The sequence below is a fragment of the Phacochoerus africanus genome, chromosome 4, assembly GCF_016906955.1.
Source record: "Phacochoerus africanus isolate WHEZ1 chromosome 4, ROS_Pafr_v1, whole genome shotgun sequence".
NCBI classification, from domain to species: domain Eukaryota; kingdom Metazoa; phylum Chordata; class Mammalia; order Artiodactyla; family Suidae; genus Phacochoerus; species Phacochoerus africanus.
Genome location: NC_062547.1, coordinates 12230110 through 12242603, shown reverse-complemented (window position 1 = coordinate 12242603; position 12494 = coordinate 12230110). Strand labels below are relative to the sequence as shown.

The 12494-nt window shown below is 40.8% G+C and overlaps 1 pseudogene; it reads right to left on the bottom strand.

The window, feature by feature from the left end:
* Window positions 1-437: 437 nt before the first annotated feature.
* Window positions 438-1670, bottom strand: LOC125124413 (elongation factor 1-alpha 1-like; annotated as a pseudogene).
* Window positions 1671-12494: the final 10824 nt, after the last annotated feature.

Here is a 12494-nt window from a genome sequence, read left to right as displayed (position 1 = left end):
AATGGTCCACAAAACATTCTCCTTTCCTAATGAAGGTTTTATGATGTATTGCTACAATTTTTTATTTTTTATTTTTGCTTTTTAGGGCCACACCCATGGCATATGGAGGTTTCCAGACTAGAGGTAGAATCAGAGCAGTAGCTGCTGGCCTATGCCACAGCCGCACAGGATCCAAACATCATCTGTGGCCTACACCATAGCTCACGGCAATGCCAGATCCTTCCCACTGAATGAGGCCAGGGATCAAACCTGCAGCCTCATGGATGCTGGTCAGATTCATTAACCACTGAGCCATGATGGGAGCTCCTGCATTGCTATAATTAACCAGTCTTTTACTATTAACCTTAAATGGCCAATTTATTCAAATAATTCTGAGACCATTCTTCCACCATAGATTAATACTGGGGTGGCAGGTATTGCAGATAATATTCTTTTACCTACTGGGCAGACTTGGTGGCCTTGCTAGCTCTAGCACCCTTCTTGTCCACTGCTTTGATGACACCCACAGCAACTGTCTACCTTATGTCACAAACAGTAAGACAACCCAGAGGAGAATAGTCAGAGACGCTCTCAGCACACATGGACTTGCCAGGAACCATAGCAACGATGGCAGCATGACCAGATTTCAAGAGTTTCAGGCCATCTTCCAGCTTTCATCCAGGATGACACTCAATCTTCTCCTTCAGCTCAACAAACTTGCAGTCACTGTGAGCTATGTAAGAGTCCAGGATGGGGACATATCCAGCACTGATTTGGCCTGGGTGGTTCAAGATATCGCTTGAACTGTGAAGTCAGCTGCTTCATTTGGAGGGTCATTTTTGCTGTCATCAGTCACATTGCCATGATGAACATCTTTGACAGACACCTTCTTGATGTTGAAGCCAACGTGTCTCCCGGATGGGCTTTACTCAAAGCATCAGGATGCATTTCAGCAGTCTGTTCTTTGGTTGTAACATTGCTGGAGCAAAGGTGACCACCATGTCAGGTTTTAGAACACCAGTCTCCACTCGACCTACAGGGACAGTCCCAATCCCAATTCTATAGACATCCTGGAGGGACAGATGCACGGACTTGTCAGTTGGACATCTTGGTGGCAGGATGCAATCCAGAGCTTCAGGCAGCTTGGTTCCACTGGCATTGCCATCCTTATGGGTGACTTTCCTTCCTATGAGCCAAGGCATGCGAGCACTTGGCAGCAGCACATTATCACCTTTCCAACCAGAAATCAGTACCAATACTGCTGTGTCAGATTTGTAGCCAATTTTCTTCCTGTAGGTGCTGACTTCCTTAACAATTTCCTCATGTCTCTTCTGGCTGTAGGTGGCTCGGTGGACTCCATTTCATTAACCCCAACATATCATTGTCTCACAGCCAGAATGTGGACCAGACGGGCATGCTCACAGGTCCATCCATTGCTGGAGATACCCACATCAAATTCACCAACACTGACAGCAACGGTCAGGACAGCACAGGCAGCCTGGGGTGTGCCTGTAATCAAGTGTTTGATGAAGTTTATGTCCGGAGGCACCAGTGATGGTCACATAATACTTGCTGGTCTTGAATTTCCACAGGCAGAGACCCATGATGTTACCATGCTCAGCTTTCAGTTTGTCCAAGACCCAGGAATACCATTCAGAGACTTTGTCCAGGTGGGATATGCTTCCTCCCATCCTGAAAATTTTCGATAAACACTAGCAGGTATCTGAAATTTCCTCTTCCTTTAGGCATTTGAGCAAAGTCCATTTACCAGTCCTTGGTGGGTCACATTCTTCTGTGTTGGGTCCTCATCTGGGGACAGGTTATTTTTAGCACAAATCATACAACCCAGAGTGATTCACTGTATGGTCATTTGTAGGTTAGGACCCTTATATATTTTTGAGTCCATTGTAAAGGGACATCTTTCCCATGATGGGCACTATTGCGAGTGTGCTTCACACAGTGGCCAAGGGCACCTCGGGGATCAAACCAATTCCTTGGACACTGAGTCTCCAGAGAGTTGTGATCCAAATGAAATTCCACTCTTTGTCCCTCTCTCTCCTTTTCTGAATGCCCTGGCTGGTATTTGGACAAATCAATCTGGGGAAGAAGTAATCCTCTTGCTCAGGATATTGTTTTAGGTTAGGTGTCCCGGTGACCCTTTTTAATGGGATTTGTATCGTCCATGTGTTTTTGGCCTTCCCTGGGGTGTCGTTAGCCCATACATCTGGCCTTACCTTTTCTTAGCCCTGAGGGTTGGGGCAGGGGGAGAACTCTGTCACCTTTCCTGGGGTTTCTTTGGAGAACCATCTGCAGGCTTGAAGCATGTTCTGATGGGACTCTGATATCAAGCTGTTTTATTGAAAAATGTTGGGGTGCAGTCTATCAGGAAAACTAATTAGCTCTTTCCTCACTGTTAATTTTAACCAGGACTCTGGTGGGGAATTAGGCATCTCAAGTTCAAGAGCGCCCCTGGGCCTCTTCATTCATCGGTGTTCCTCTCTTTCTGCCATATGAGAGGCTCTATCCAGGGCAATCTGTTTTCCAGTGTTCATCCTCCTTAGAGTAAGCACATTGTTCCCTCCCCAGGGATAGTTTACCTTTCTCTGGTTGCTCAGTTGGGAATCTAATGCTGCTACTAAAACGTTTCATTTCAGGTCTTTTTTTTCTTCCCTTGTTGTCTCCTGTTAACACTTTAAAAACAGTATTTACGATTGAGAGGGGTTCATCCCAACTGTGCCCTCTTATTTTTGCAACTTTCTGCTGATATCTGAGGTGCTTTTCCTGCCTCCAAAAGGTCAAATTTACCACTATGATACTTTCAGGATTTGCATTAATATGATATCTGTAAGCCTGATACATCCTTTTGAAAAATTCAGAGAGGTCTTCATTTGTTTTTCTGAATTTCTCATAAGTCTTTTGCTTTGCTTACCCCTTTCGAAGCCCTGCCAATATGCACCAGTAAGTAGTGCTCTAATCAGGGCATGCTTCCCTCATTGGGGGGGGGGTCCCCAATTTGGTTCAGCTATAGGTACTGCCAACTGGGCTTCAGGTATAGAGGATCCTCCCTATCAGGGGGGTGGCAATATTTCCAGTGAAAGAAGTCTGAGAAACCCAGCTGTCTGGTGTTTTTTGTTTAGCCCCCTTGATGAGATAACAGAAACGGAAATTGTCCTGCTCTGGCAGTGACTCGACCCAAATTGGGCACTGGATCAGGTCTTAGTTTCTGGGGCACAGGGACTCATATCTGGTATCACTGTCTAACATTTTCTAACTGGTCCCTAGAAGGAGGGTAAGTCCTGTGCTCCAGTGTCAGGAATTAGAGCTGGATAGGAATGGAAGGTGGTGCAAGGGGTGACTATATTGGTATAATGGCAAGAGTGGCTGGGAGAGTTAAGGAGGAGTTAAGGTTTGAAGCAGCATATCCTGACTTTTATTCTCTCCTTTTCTCATTTTCCCTGATGTAATAGCACAAATGCTTACATGTAAAGGATTTGATCATTCTTCTCCACTCCTTCACAGAATAGCTATAGAGTCATTCAAAAAGCCACTGTTAAATCATTAATACCAGTTGGTCATGTCTAATCATTAAAAGGATGCCCTTTTGCTTTGGTATTAACCAAATGACCTGAATTCTAGGATGGGGCTCTGGCAATTTCAGGAACCAAATGGAACCTTTCTCTTCTCCCTGGAACTATTTCATTCTTGGATAAGAACAGAAAGGGTTTTTGTTGGTTTGTATGTTTGTTTAATTTTCCTTTTGTCCATTTGACATCAGTAAAAGTTTTAAATATCATAAAATTGGTTTGTCTGTAACTGAAGAAACTGTACCAATCAAAATGAAATGAAAAACCCAAAGGACACAGAAAATCCTAAATAAACTCTCAAGTTTTATCTAGGGGTTTTACATACATTAACAACGCAGGAAACCATAAATGACATAATTAACACAGCAAGGGAGCACAGGGTCCTAAGATAACCCTGTCTAAACCCTTTGTGGAGATCCTAACAGGTACTGCAGCCACACATTGTTACCACAAAATAGCATCTTTCTATAAGTCATAGTTCATAGCTGTAATCAGATCACTTATGTGAATTGTACCTCAGAGGAATTTCTTTAGGGGTAGTTGAAACATTCCTCATTTTAAAAGGCAGAAATTCCAGGCAAACAAAACACAAACAGTACACATACAATTGCTAGCATCCAAAGAAACAAACAAACTGGTTCACAAATCCAGTAAAAGTCCAAAATCTCTTTCCTCTCTCCAGCAGGATACCCCACTTAAGTACAAAACAAATTGGCTTATTCTGGAGAAAAAGCCCCCAGTGGCTAGGAAATAAAGTTTCTGGCTGTGCATGCCAGAGAAACTTACCCTATCATATGGAGTCTGAGGTCTCCCAGATGTCAATTCTTCTCTCTAACTGCCAAGCATTGAGGCTGCTGATGCTGCTTTGGGGAATTTAGGAGGACTGCTCCTCAGGATAGGGGATCCCAGCACCACTAGGGCCTTACTCAGAAATTCCCAAACAGGGGCTGTTGGCCAAGACTCCCGGCTGACTTTTCAAAATTTCTTACAGAGTACAAGCTTGTACCACTCCCAGCACCACAAGCCAGTGAATTGAGAGACGACTTGTTGGGGCCAGGAATAGTAACCTTATTTAGAAAGCTGGCAGACTAAGGAGATGGGGGACTAGTGTTGCAAAGAACCAGCTTGCCTGAGTTGGAACTCAGGCTTCTTTTATTCTAAAAGGGGAGGGAGTGAAGCCAGTCATTTCCTGGTTCTGGTCTGCCTCTGGAGGGGCTGTGTTAATTTCTTCCTTCCTGCAGTCATTCACAGATGGGCCTGGTTGGGATGTTTCCTGTGAGATAAACAAAGGTATTTTAGCTTAACACTCATTACCTGGGAGGCAGGGTTCCCAGAGATAGGCCATTATATATAATTTAATCTTATAGGCAACATCTCTTTAGTGATTAACTTGTAGTAGAATATAGGTAGAGTAGGCTCTTCATATGATAATAGAATGATATTTTTTAAATGCTGAAAAAAAAATAATTCTCAACATAAAATTCCATATTAAACAAAGTATCTTTTTAACATGGAGGTAAAATACAAAATACTCTCAAATAAGCAAAGCAGATCTGCCCTACAAGAAAAAAGTCTGTGGGCCAAAAAGAAATTAGATTAAATGACATTTTTGGAATGGCAGTTAGAAAGGGAGACCATTGAAAATATGAAATAGTTTTAAACAATTTTTTTTCTTAAATTTCTAAGAAATAATTGACTATTTTTAATTAAATATATAAAGCTGTTTATTACAGAGTTACGACAAATGTAGAAGTAAATTATTTAACAATGCACCAAAAGGGGGCAAATGGAATTACATTATTGTTAAGTTCTTACATTATGTATGAAATGGGGTACCATTAATTCAAGATAAAATGTGATGAGGATTCATATTCATAATTCTTAAAGAACCACTGGTTGAAGGGTCCTTGGAAAGACTGTCAATTACATTCAAAGCCTATGGAATCAGAGAACAACAAGAAAAGATCCAGGGTCCTCTACCAAGGCAGTCCTATCTTATTCATTCAAGCCTCACTGGGACAATTAACGGATTAAAAGAAGGAGCAGTGAACTTTGAAAAACCAGGTAAATTTACTGAGCTCTCTAAAAATCCCTCATCAGAAAAATGAAAGATTGGACTTGGTGATCTATAGTTTTTTTTTTGTTTTGTTTTCACTCTGGGTCATTTATTATCTGAAATTTTATTTATTTTTATTTTTATTTTTTAATTTTTTTCCCTACTGTACAGCATGGGGATCAAGTTACCCCTACATGTATACATTTTTTTTCCCACCCTTTGTTCTGTTGCAATATGAGGATCTAGACATAGTTCTCAATGCTACTCAGCAGGATCTCCTTGTAAATCTATTCTAAGTTGTATCTGATAACCCCAAGCTCCCGATCCCTCCCACTCCCTCCCTCTCCCCCCAGGCAGCCACAAGTCTATTCTCCAAGTCCATGATTTTCTTTTCTGAGGAGATGTTCATTTGTGCTGGATATGAGATTCCAGTTCTAAGTGATATCATATGGTATTTGTCTTTGTCCTTCTGACTCATTTCACTCAGGATGAGAGTCTCTAGTTCCATCCATGTTGCTGCAAATGGCATTATGTCATTTTTTTTATGGCTGAGTAGTATTCCATTGTGTATATATACCACATCTTCCTATGCCAATCCTCTGTTGATGGACATTTGGGTTGTTTCCATGTCCTGGCTATTGTGAATAGTGCTGCAATGAACATGCGGGTGCATGTGTCTCTTTTAAGTAGAGTTTTGTCCGGATAGATGCCCAAGAGTGGGATTGCGGTGTCATATGGAAGTTCTATGTATAGATTGCTAAGGTATCTCCAAACTGTTCTCCATGGTGGCTGTATCAGTTTTCACTCCCACCAACAGTGCAGGAGGGTTCCCTTTTCTCCACACCCCTTCCAGCACTTGTTATTTGTGGACTTATGAATGATGGCCATTCTGACTGGTGTGAGGTAGTATCTCATGGTAGTTGTAAATTGCATTTCTCTAATAATCAGCGATGTTGAGCATTTTTTCGTGAGTTTGCTGGCCATCTGTATTCACGATGAGGGATTTTTCAGATTTAATTAAAGCCGATCCTCTTCATTCTGAGGTACAATGCCAACTCTCTTCCTCCCCACCTCCAGAAACAAAGGAAAAGAAATCACAGCTAGGCCCAGACTCTCCTCAGTACATGTCAGGCAATCAAAACACCCCCTAGGCTAAGACCCAGGTTCAGGCTTGGAGAAGTAGTGGTGCGTTATGCAATAATCACAACTCCCGCCCTCTGAGTCAAAAAATGGCTCCGAATCCAAACAGTTTAGAATCCTGACAGTTCTTTTTTTTTTTGTCTTTTTAGGGCTGCACCCGCAGCGTAGGGAGGTTCCCAGGCTAGGGATCTAGTCAGAGCTACAGCTGCTGGCCTACACCACAGCCACAGCAACGCCAGATCTGAGCCACGTCTGCGACCTACACCACAGCTCAGGGCAACACTGGATTCTTAACCCACTGAGCAAGGCCAGGGATCAAACCCGCAGCCTCATGGTTCATAGTCAGATTCCTTAACCACTGAGCCCCTACAGGAACACCCTCCTGACCGTTCTTAATGCTGCAGCTGAGAGAATCTACAAGCCACTTTGGTCATTTGCCCTTCTGTGTTCTCTACTGTCCAGGGTACCAGTTCCTCAGTCTAACCTAATCCTTCCCTGCTGCAGGGTTAAACCCAATCCTTCTTTCTGACCTTGGGGAGATGGCAGTTCCCCAGCCCATCCCCTCACAGATGCCCCAAGGACTCCCTCTCAAAGGATCAGACATCCCTCCCATCCTCCCACCCTCCTAAATATAAATTTAGGACAGGGAAGCTTTAGGGCTCTCCCAGGACCGACAAGACTTAGAAAAGAAGAAAAAAAAAAAAAAGAACCACTGGTTGAGCCATCAGAACATGACAATCTCCTAGGAAGTGTAATGTCAGTCGGAATTTCTCCCTGTGTCTCTCTTTCAGGTTAATAAGTCCCTGACAGCCAAATCACAGTCATAAGGAGGACGAACCTTAGGATGAAACCAATAGTGATGAAAGAAAGAGAAAGAACCTGGTTTCTTGATGACGTCCTTGAGCTGCTGATAGGCACCTTCCTCAAGCCTGGTCCACATTTGGACTCAATTTGGTGAGATAACAGATTTCCTTATTACGCAGGTCATTTCAAATCAGGGCTTTTTTTTTTTTTCTTGCTTGAAGCCAAAAGCACCCCAAATAATATACCATATAACCATGTCATAAAATCATTTAAACTGTGTTTATCAAAAGACTTTATTAATATGGGAACTATGTATGTCATGACAGTAAGTATAAAAACATTGAATATAAAATGTTAATGCTTTTCCTTCAAGGGTTTGAGATATCAAAGGGTCTAATATTATTTTACAAGCTTCTAATATACACCAGATATTGGGCCTGTTAGGATATATTATTTTTTACTCTATCCTTACAACTACTCTATGAAATTTCATTCATTCATTTATTTTTTATTTATTATTTACATCCAGTCATTATTCATTCATTAAACAGGCATTTACTGATAAGTTCCTAGCTAGGGACTAAAGTTTCAGCGATCTTTGCCTTCATGGAAATTACTTTCCATTGTTGAGGAGGGAGCATACATTTTACAAATAATTGTACAAGTATTTAATTGCATTTAGGATGAGTTATATAAAGGAGAAATACAGAGTGCTAAGAGAACATGCATCAGGGGAAACAGGTCTAGGTGGGGTACTAGTGATAGACAAGTCACAGAAAACTTCCCTTTTGGAGTCATTCTCTTTTTTTGGCTGCACCTGTGGAGTGTGGAATTGCCCAGGCCAAAGATCAAACCCATGCCACAACTGTAACCAGAGCCGCAGCAGTGACAGCAATGGATTCTTAGCCCCCTGCATCACAAGGGAACTCCCCAAAGTCATTCTTAAGTTTGAATCTGAATGCTGCAGAGGTGTTTGCAGGGAGGGAATCAAAGTGTAGAGAACCAGAGGGAACACCTAAGGGAATTAAATTGGATAATTTCTGAGGTCTGTTCAATTCAAACATCTAAAGATATCTTTTTTTTTTCTTTTTAGGGCTGCACCTGCAGCATATGGAGGTTCCCAGGCTAGGGGTAGACTAGGAACTATAGCTGCTAGCCTATGCCACAGCCATGCCAGATCCTAGCCGCGTCTGCGACCTACACCACAGCTCACAGCAACGCCGAATACATCACCTGCTGAACAAGTCCAGGGATTGAACCTGCATCCTCATGGATCCTAGTTGGGTTCATTAACCACTGAACCAGGACAGGAACTCCTAAAGATGTCTTAATTACTTCTAAGCTTTGACCTACACATAAGTCTCATCAACTTAGAAGCAAGTGGCAGTATTCCTTTATGGGTTTTTTTTGTATTTCTGCAGTATCCATTGAAATTTATTCTTTTTCAGTTCTTATTTTATTTGAGTTCCTTCTTTCCTCTTCTTTGTGAGTCTGGCCAGAGGTTTATAAATTTTGTTTACCCTTTCAAAAAATCAGCTCTTGGTTTTATTGATTATTTTCTATTTTTTTTTTTTGAATCTCTATTTTATTGATTTCCTCTCTGATCTTTATGATTTCCTTCCTTCTGTTGACTTTAGGTTTTGTTCGTTTTTATTTTTCTAATTCTTTTAGGAGGTAGCTTAAGTTGTTGATTTGAAATTTTTCTTTTCTTTTTTTCTTTTTTTGGCTTTTTGCCTTTTTCTAGGGCCACTCCCGTGGCATATGGAGGTTCCCAGGCCAGGGTTCCAATTGGAGGTGTAGCTGCCAGCCTACACCAGAGCCACAGCAACGTGGGATCTGAGCTGCATCTGCAACCTACACCACAGCTCACAGCAATGCTGGATCCTTAACCCACTGAGTGAGGCCAGGGATCGAACCCACAACCTCATGGTTCTTAGATTTGTTTCTGCTGCGCCACAATAGGAACTCCGAAAAAAGCATATTAATAACTGTTTACTACATGCTTTACAGTAGAAGACAAGACACATTTCTCATATGTGAATGTAAATATGGTAAACACACGCCAGGAATGAGTAAATAAACAAAAAGATGTAAGGCAGTTGACGAATGACTATGACTATAAGCCTGAGTCTTGTATCCAGGTTGTTAATAATTATGGAACTACAGCAATGGTTCTCAACAGGGATGGTTTTATTGCCAGGGGTCTTTTGATAATGTCTGAGGACAGTGCCATCACAACAAGGAGGTGCTACTTTTATCTAGTGGGGAAAAGCCAAAGATATTGTTGAAATCCTGCAATGCAAAGGATAGCTCCCATAGCAAAGAATTATCCACTTCAAAATGTCAGTGGCATCTAGGTAGAGAAACTGACTGAGTCTAAACAATTTAGACTTGTACCTGTTGTTCATGTAGCAGTAATTGTTCCTTTATATTGCTTAGTAGTATTACAATGTATAAATATACAAAAACTTTTTTACTAGTTGTTTACAAGCACTACAACTTTAAACTGATGGACATTGGTGTTATTCTGAGCTTTTTACTACCATGAAGAAATAAGGCTGCTATAAGCATTTTCCATCTCTTAATGTACATTTTTTTTCTCTTAGATAAATACTTGGGAGTGGGTTTCTGCATTGTATGATAAGTGTAGAGTTAACTTTATAAGTAACTGCCAAAATATTTTCAAAAATGGTGACAGCCAAAGCTTGAAGTGATACATATAGTAATTTTTTTAGGGTACTTATTTTTAGGTTGATATATTATGGATACTCAATAATTTTTCATCTTTCTTTGATGAATGTTTGAAGTTTGTTCCAGAAGTCATTTGCATTTCTGGAAGATCACATCGATTCTGTGGAAGCAGTTTTAGACATTGTCAGTCTATTTTGCTCTGGCCTTGGTCCTAAAACATAAGCATTATACCTGAGCTGTTCATCTCACAACTCATTGTGGTCCTTCAGGGATTTCAAAGGAAAAGGCCTGAAGTGTTCACCACTCCCTTACTTTGGTAAGATCTGAACTCTCTTCCGGACAGAATGATTGTTTACCCCCAAAGTCATATATTAAAACCCTATCCACCACTATGAGATAGTATTAGGAGGTGGGGTCTTTGGGGGATAATTAAGATGAGATGGGGTCATGAGGGTGGAGCACTCACGAATGGGATTAGAGTCTTTATAACAGTCATGAGACAACTTGCTTCCTCTCTCTGCTCACCACCATGTGAAGATACAATAAGTCAACAATCTGCAACATGGAAGATGGCCCTCACTAGAACTTGACCATTTTGTCACCCCAGTCTTGAACTTCCAGCCTCCTGAACCATATGAAATAAATTTCTGTTATTTGTAAGCCACTTTGTCTATGGCACTTTGTTGCAGCATCCAAAGGGATGGAATTCCAGTATTAAGAGGCTATTCGCATCTCTGCACAGCTCTTTCAGTCTTCCAGCTCTTGGTATTTACTTGAGTCTTCAGATGTAATACCCACATATGCATCTTTCAAGAGTCAACTAAGGATTTAGAGGAAACTTGATAGTATACATTTTATGAGGTCCTGCTGTATAGCACAGGGAACTATAGCCAGCCTCTTGGGATAGACCATGATGGAAGAAAATACGAGAAAAAGAATGTGTGTGTGAGTATATATATATATATATACATATATATATATATATATGAAAATATGCTAAAATATGAGAAAAAGAGTGTGTGTGTGTGTGTGTGTGTGTGTATTTCTGGTATACAGCTGATCATTCAGCTGTATACCAGAAATTGGCACAACATTGTAAAACAACTCTACTTTATTAAAAAGAAAAAGAAGATAGATTTTGTGACTTTTCCCAGTTGACCTCCTCCTTTTACGACATTCTCATTCAATGTCCAGTGGTTAGTGGACATTTGGTTCTGTCTAAGACATCCATATGACATCTGGTTCATGCCAAAGGACTTTGATATTTGGCGTGGCGCAAAACCATTTAGCACGGACCAGATGTCCCACGAGGATAGTAACAAATGTCCTTGTAAAAAGAGAGATAGATGGAGATCTGAATACAGAAGTGAGGGCTGTGTCAAGACGATAGAAGTGGAGGGAGAGCAGATGCACAGCCTCAAGCCAAGTAATGTAGACAGCTTCTGCAAGCCCAAAAGGTAAGAAAATGAATTCTCCTCTAGAGACTCCAGAAAAGACCAACTTCACCAACACTTAGATTTTCATCCTGTAAGACCCCTTTCAGAAATTTAAGATAATAAATGTTTGTTACTTTAAGTCATTACGTTTCTGATAGTTTGTTACAACAATGTCGGGAAACTAATATAGCAAACACATAAAAATCATGTTGAAAATATGAAGTTAAGCCTCACAACTCAACCTACAAAGCCCTTGGGTTAAAAAGCTAGTCAGAAAACCAAACTCTCTGATGGCCATATAATTTAATTCAGTATAGTCCCTCAAAGCACTCTAGAAGGTACCAAGAACCAAAGGCAATGATGGTGGGGTATTCTGAAGGATCCTTTGGAAAACTCTGTAGGAGGAAGAGGACAGTACCGAGAGGACACATTTTTTCAAAACAGATTTTTTTTTGTTTTATTTTCAAACATAGAAGCATGAAAAAGTATGATTCTTTCAAGAAAGAAGTCTTCCAAAAAGAAAATATTGCTTCTAAAGGGTTATCTTGGTGGTAATGATTGACATTGGGTAATTTTAACTGCAATATCTATCACTCAGAATTTTTAAAAGTCACAAAAGTATAACATCCAACATGCAAGCTTCTAATTTTCTGCAATATGGAGGAGAAGGAAGGCAAAATTTTTATATAAGTGTTGACTTACATAACGCATGAACCCCAGATAATTGGATTTTTTTGTGTGAGCTAACATAGATGACCATGTTTTTTGCATTCTTTTTTCACTGATAAGAAAGGCTTGAAATGG